The sequence below is a fragment of the Salvelinus namaycush genome, unplaced genomic scaffold (genome assembly GCF_016432855.1).
Source record: "Salvelinus namaycush isolate Seneca unplaced genomic scaffold, SaNama_1.0 Scaffold866, whole genome shotgun sequence".
Lineage (NCBI taxonomy): Eukaryota > Metazoa > Chordata > Actinopteri > Salmoniformes > Salmonidae > Salvelinus > Salvelinus namaycush.
In genome coordinates this window covers 1-6,898 of record NW_024061604.1, presented here as the reverse complement: position 1 = coordinate 6,898, position 6,898 = coordinate 1, and the positions used below count along the sequence as shown (strand labels likewise).

The window sequence follows — 6,898 nt, the reverse complement described above, 5'->3', positions numbered from 1 at the left end:
TTCACCGTTGTTACAAATGGTGAGCACAGTGTTTCAGTCTGGTTGAACTAGGCTAGATTGGAGAGATAGCTATTTTCTTCCAATCAAGATAATGTGTACCAAAGCCTGGAAACAGCCCCGTCTGTGGCAAGATGATAATGTGCAATTTCATACCGTATCTCAGACTGTTTACTAGGTGTAAAAATACATGTTTTAAACAACCAGTTTAAATATAATTTCTGTTGTTTGAAAATCTCTGAAGTCTATACTGACTGATGTAAATAAATATAACAAAACTAAAAAAAAGTCCAATATTTCTATGAGGACAGTATATCAGGACATATAGTGGATTTTAATGGGTACTTTTTACCTTGTTTTTAGAGAAGTGTGTATAACTGAATGCCCGTTGCTGTGTATAACTGAATGCCCGTTGCTGTGTATAACTGAATGCCCGTTGCTGTGTATAACTGAATGCCCGTTGCTGTGTATAACTGAATGCCCGTTGCTGTGTATAACTGAATGCCCGTTGCTGTGTATAACTGAATGCCCGTTGCTGTGTATAACTGAATGCCCGTTGCTGTGTATAACGGAATGCCCGTTGCTGTGTATAACTGAATGCCCGTTGCTGTGTATAACTGAAGGCCCGTTGCTGTGTATAACTGAAGGCCCGTTGCTGTGTATAACTGAATGCCCGTTGCTGTGTATAACTGAATGCCCGTTGCTGTGTATAACTGAATGCCCGTTGCTGGGTATAACTGAATGCCCGTTGCTGTGTATAACTGAATGCCCGTTGCTGTGTATAACTGAATGCCCGTTGCTGGGTATAACTGAATGCCCGTTGCTGTGTATAACTGAATGCCCGTTGCTGTGTATAACTGAATGCCCGTTGCTGTGTATAACGGAATGCCCGTTGCTGTGTATAACTGAATGCCCGTTGCTGTGTATAACGGAATGCCCGTTGCTGTGTATAACGGAATGCCCGTTGCTGTGTATAACTGAATGCCCGTTGCTGTGTATAACTGAATGCCCGTTGCTGTGTATAACGGAATGCCCGTTGCTGTGTATAACTGAATGCCCGTTGCTGTGTATAACTGAATGCCCGTTGCTGTGTATAACTGAATGCCCGTTGCTGTGTATAACTGAATGCCCGTTGCTGTGTATAACTGAATGTGTGGAACCTTTGTTACACCTAGTTGACTTGTATTTTCTAATTAATCAGAAGTGAGAGAACACAACATCCATTTCAAAATGATGTTTTGAAAAAGCCAACGTTTGAATTGCAGAGTGTATTTGTATGTAAAAGGACGCATCGTTTGCATTGAATGTAATGTATTACTATAAACAAATATATTGTTCCTTATTATTAAAAGATTTTAAATTACTGGAGGTGGCCATGTCTAGATGTTAATTACTGGAAGTAGCTCATTTTAAACATATAGGTCCCAACTGGCACCCCATTCCATATATACACTGACCGTACAAAACATTAGGAACACCTTCTCTTTCCATGACAGACTGACCAGGTGAAAGCTATGACCCCTTATTGATGGTACCTGTTAAAATGCACTTCAATCAGTGTAGATGAAGGGGAGGAGACGGGTTAAAGATGGATTTTTAAGGCTTGAGACATGGATTGTGTGTGTGTGCCATTCAGAGGGTGAACGGGCAAGACAAAATATTTAAGTGCCTTTGCTTTGAAAGAGGTATGGTAGTAGGTGCCAGGCATATCGGTTTGAGTGTGTCAAGGACTGCAATGCTGCTGGGTTTTTCACACTCAACAGTTTCCTGTGAGGATCAAGAATGGACCTACAGTCAACATGGACCAGCATCCCTGTGGAACGCTTTCGAGTCCATGACCCGAGGAACTGAGGCTGTTCTGAGAGCAAAAAAAGGATTTGCAACTCAATATTAGGAAGGTGTTCCTAATGTTTTGTCCTCTGTGTATAGTGAACTAATTAATGACAAGGGCCATAACTAATGCTCTGTGAAGAAATATACGATGAGACGCGGAGTGCTTTCTCATCCCCCTGCTTGAATGAATACGGTTGCACCGATCACGTTATTGATTTTAAGCTAGCTATGGGCTAAAGTTAGGTGAAGTTTGTAATGTCTGTTTACAGTAAACTGAAATATGGATTCCATTCTCCCCTGACCCATAGACTACTTTCACGGTCTGAGGAACCGTCAAACATCATGGTGTCAAATTTAGATTATCCCCCGTCTTCCTCAGCTGAAACCCTGTTATTTTCTCTCTCCATTGCCGTGGTTTACGGCCATACCCCCCTCTTTCATAATTCATCATACCGTCTCCGTTAACAAAAAAAAACAAAAACACACGTTACAAAATGCCATCTTTATCACTGTCAATACTTAACTAGAATCTTGTACATCACAGTACCCCATGGAATTGCACGATAAAAAGGCATGAAAAACAAAATGAAACATTAAAATAGATATATAGCATCTTCAAAAAGCTACATTTCATCTATAAATACTGTATTTTTTTTTTTTTAGATTTACATTTTAAGTCCACTGTAGTTTCTTACAACAGAATCACAGATTTTTATATAGCTGGGAGAAAACCATAAAAACTACAAATCCAGATGAGCATGGTGTGACAATAGTGTTGCAAAACTTTTTCTCAAATTTCAAAAGGTTTCCCAGAAATCCTAGTTGTAGAATTATAGATTTCTGGAGAAATCTAGGAATCTTTTGAAATGTTCCAGAATTTTGCAGCCCTAGACAAGAAAGAAACATAACAGCAACATTCTCTGGTCACCATTTTGTGACAAACACATCATTAGTTTACAGTACAACATCGAAGGCCAAAAGAGTTCTCCAAGCCATGGTGGTCCGGTCCCCACTGACACAGGCTAACGTGTGTGTATGTGTGTGTGTGTGTGTGTGTGTGTGTGTGTGTGTGTGTGTGTGTGTGTGTGTGTGTGTGTGTGTGTGTGTGTGTGTGTGTGTGTGTGTGTGTGTGTGTGTGTGTGTGTGTGTGTGTGTGTGTGTGTCCATGGAAGAGCACAGAGGTCCCCAAAAGATGATGCAGAGTTTATTTGATAACTTCCTCTGTCCATCGGTGTCTTGTCTGGCTCTGAAACACACACAAAACACAGACACTGTATTTCACAAATCAAATGGAAACTACCAGAAAGATTATGAATTCATCCCACGTGGAACCCTAGCATACTGCTGGCTTGCTTTAAGCAGGGTTGGTCTTGGTCAGTCACTGGATGGGAGACCAGATGCTGCTGGAAGTGGTGTTGGAGGGCCAGTAGGAGGCACCCTTTTCTTCTGGTTAAGAAATGATATCCCAGGGTAGTGATTGGGGACATTGCCCTGTGTAGGGTGCTGTCTTTCGGATGGGACGTTAAACGTGTGTCCTGACTAAAGATCCCATGGTACTTATCGTAAGAGTAGAGGTGTTAACCCAGGTGTCTTGGCTAAATTCCCAAGCTGGCCCTCATACCATCATGGTCACCTAATCATCCCCAGTTTACAATTGGCTCATTCATCCCCCCTCCTCTCCCCTGTAACTATTCCCCAGGTCGCTGCTGTAAATGAGAACGTGTTCTCAGTCAACTTACCTGGTAAAATAAAAATGGAACCCTATTCCCTATGTGGTGCACTACTTTAGACCAGGGCCCTATGGCACCCTATTCCCTATGTGGTGCACTACTTTAGACCAGGGCCCTATGGCACCCTATTCCCTATGTGGTGCACTACTTTAGACCAGGGCCCTATGGCACCCTATTCTCTATGTGGTGCACTACTTTATACCAGGGCCCTATGGCACCCTATTCCCTATGTGGTGCACTACTTTAGACCAGGGCCCTATGGCACCCTATTCCCTATGTGGTGCACTACTTTAGGTCAGAGACGGAGGGAGAGGTGGGGGTGGAGAGCGAGGGAGAGGTGGGGGTGGAGAGCGAGGGAGACGTAAGGGTGGAGAGCGAGGTAGAGGTGGGGGTGGAGAGCGAGGTGGGGGTGGAGAGCGAGGTAGAGGTGAGGGTGGAGAGCGAGGGAGAGGTGGGGGTGGAGAGCGAGGGAGAGGTGGGGGTGGAGAGCGAGGTAGAGGTGGGGGTGGAGAGCGAGGGAGAGGTGGGGGTAGAGAGCGAGGGAGAGGTGGGGATGGAGAGCGAGGAAGAGGTAGAGAAGGACATGAAGGAGTTAGCAGAAGCTTATTGATATCTGGTGTTTTCTAAACCCATGCCAGATGTGAATCAATAAATCAAGAAGGAAAATGGCTAGGGGGGGGGGGTTACTCAAGGAGAAGTTTAGGAAAAAGTATTTTAAGTAAAGCATCTACGATGAGAGCTGGGTCGATTAAGGGTGTCCCCCTAAAAGGCCTGTTCCCTATGTAGTGCATCACTTTAGATCAGGACCCAGATAGGGAATAGGGTGCCATTTGGGACTTAAGATTCGATTGGGTTATGCTACCCACCTGTGGCGGGTTAGGTTTCTCTGGAGTCTTCTGAAGCTGGAGAGAAGAAGAAGATAGACTTTTGTTAGACTTGCGGGCATTATGGGAATTCTCTGGTCTGGGACTGGAAGAGAAGGATGGTGCATTATGGGAATTCTCTGGTCTGGGACTGGAAGAGAAGGATGGTGCATTATGGGAATTCTCTGGTCTGGGACTGGAAGAGAAGGATGGTTCATCTGCTTCTCCTAACTGGGGTTTAGGTTTCTCTGGAGTCTTCTGAAGCTAGAGAGAGAAGATGGGCATTATGGGAATTCTCTGGTCTGGGACTGGAGTAGGAGGGATGGTGCATTATGGGACTGTGTGTTGTAAATCAACGTTTGTGTCAAAAAGTATGAACTGTTTGAAAGAAGTGAAATTCATCATGGCTCTGCGCAACAACAACAACAAAAAAAACACTTCACAGAATCAGTGTTCACACGCTGTGTTGCTGGCGGCATGTCATGTGTGCTTGCTGTCACACGGTGGCAGTAGTACTCTTCCCGAAAAACAACACATCAGTTCAGTGACAAATCAAAAAAGGACCAACAGGAGACAGACAATGTGGTTAGCTCACGAACCTCTAATGTGAGAGGAAGCGTTCCAAAAACACAAACACAAGGTGAGAAATGAGACCGGAGAACAACAGTCAGACTACAGTACAGCAGACAGAAAAACCTAGTCATAGACAGCATGTCATCGTGACCAATAACAACAACAACAAACGAGACAAGAGAGAAATTCATAACTAAAAGCAGATGGAAAATTGTAACCAGATTTCCAATGAACAGTGGCCACCATTTTGCCTCTATTATAGATAACTGCAGAACATAACTACAGGCAGAATAGTTACTGTACCTGAGATTGTTCTCTTAGAAACTCAGGTAGCTGAAATTCACCTTTAAAGACCTGGAGAAAAAAAGGACTGGGTTTAGAGGTAGATTATGTAAAGGAACACAAAGGACTGGGTTTAGAGGTAAATGATGTAAAGGAACACAAAGGACTGGGTTTAGAGGTAAATGATGTAAAGGAACACAAAGGACTGGGTTTAGAGGTAAATGATGTAAAGGAACACAAAGGACTGGGTTTAGAGGTAAATGATGTAAAGGAACACAAAGGACTGGGTTTAGAGGTAAATGATGTAAAGGAACACAAAGGACTGGGTTTAGAGGTAGACTATGTAAAGGAACACAAAGGACTGGGTTTAGAGGTAGATTATGTAAAGGAACACAAAGGACTGGGTTTAGAGGTAGATTATGTAAAGGAACACAAAGGACTGGGTTTAGAGGTAGATTATGTAAAGGAACACAAAGGACTGGGTTTAGAGGTAGATTATGTAAAGGAACACAAAGGACTGGGTTTAGAGGTAGATTATGTTAAAGGAACACAAAGGACTGGGTTTAGAGGTAGATTATGTAAAGGAACACAAAGGACTGGGTTTAGAGGTAGATTATGTAAGGAACACAAAGGAACTGGGTTTAGAGGTAGAAATTATGTAAAGGAACACAAAGGACTGGGTTTAGAGGTAGATTATGTAAAGGAACACAAAGGACTGGGTTTTAGAGGTAGATTATGTAAAGGAACACAAAGGACTGGGTTTAGAGAGGTAAAGGATTATGTAAAGGAACACAAAGGACTGGGTTTAGAGGTAGATTATGTAAAGGAACACAAAGGACTGGGTTTAGAGGTAGATTATGTAAAGGAACACAAAGGACTGGGTTTAGAGGTAAATGATGTAAAGGAACACAAAGGACTGGGTTTAGAGGTAGATTATGTAAAGGAACACAAAGGACTGGGTTTAGAGGTAAATGATGTAAAGGAACACAAAGGACTGGGTTTAGAGGTAAACGATGTAAAGGAACACAAAGGACTGGGTTTAGAGGTAGATTATGTAAAGGAACACAAAGGACTGGGTTTAGAGGTAATGATGTAAAGGAACACAAAGGACTGGGTTTAGATTATGTAAAGGAACAAAAGGACTGGGTTTGAGGTAGATGATGTAAAGGAACACAAAGGACTGGGTTTAGAGGTAGATTATGTAAAGGAACACAAAGGACTGGGTTTAGAGGTAAATGATGTAAAGGAACACAAAGGACTGGGTTTAGAGGTAAACGATGTAAAGGAACACAAGGACTGGGTTTAGAGGTAGATTATGTAAAGGAACACAAAGGACTGGTTTAGAGGTAAATGATGTAAAGGAACACAAAGGACTGGGTTTAGAGGTAAACGATGTAAAGGAACACAAAGGACTGGGTTTAGAGGTAGATTATGTAAAGGAACACAAAGGACTGGGTTTAGAGGTAGATTATGTAAAGGAACACAAAGGACTGGGTTTAGAGGTAGATTATGTAAAGGAACACAAAGGACTGGGTTTAGAGGTGATTATGTAAGGAACACAAAGGACTGGGTTTAGAGGTAGATTATGTAAAGGAACACAAAGGACTGGGTTTAGAGGTA

General features: G+C 42.7%; 1 long non-coding RNA gene across 1 annotated transcript; it reads right to left on the bottom strand.

Annotated features, from left to right (window-relative positions):
* Positions 1-2,313: 2,313 nt before the first annotated feature.
* On the bottom strand, positions 2,314-5,812 carry LOC120043093. The gene is made up of 2 exons (XR_005476311.1): positions 4,427-5,812; positions 2,314-3,076 (listed from the first exon to the last, which is right to left on the bottom strand). It is a non-coding gene; the product is annotated as an uncharacterized LOC120043093 (long non-coding RNA).
* Between the last annotated feature and the right edge of the window lie 1,086 nt (positions 5,813-6,898).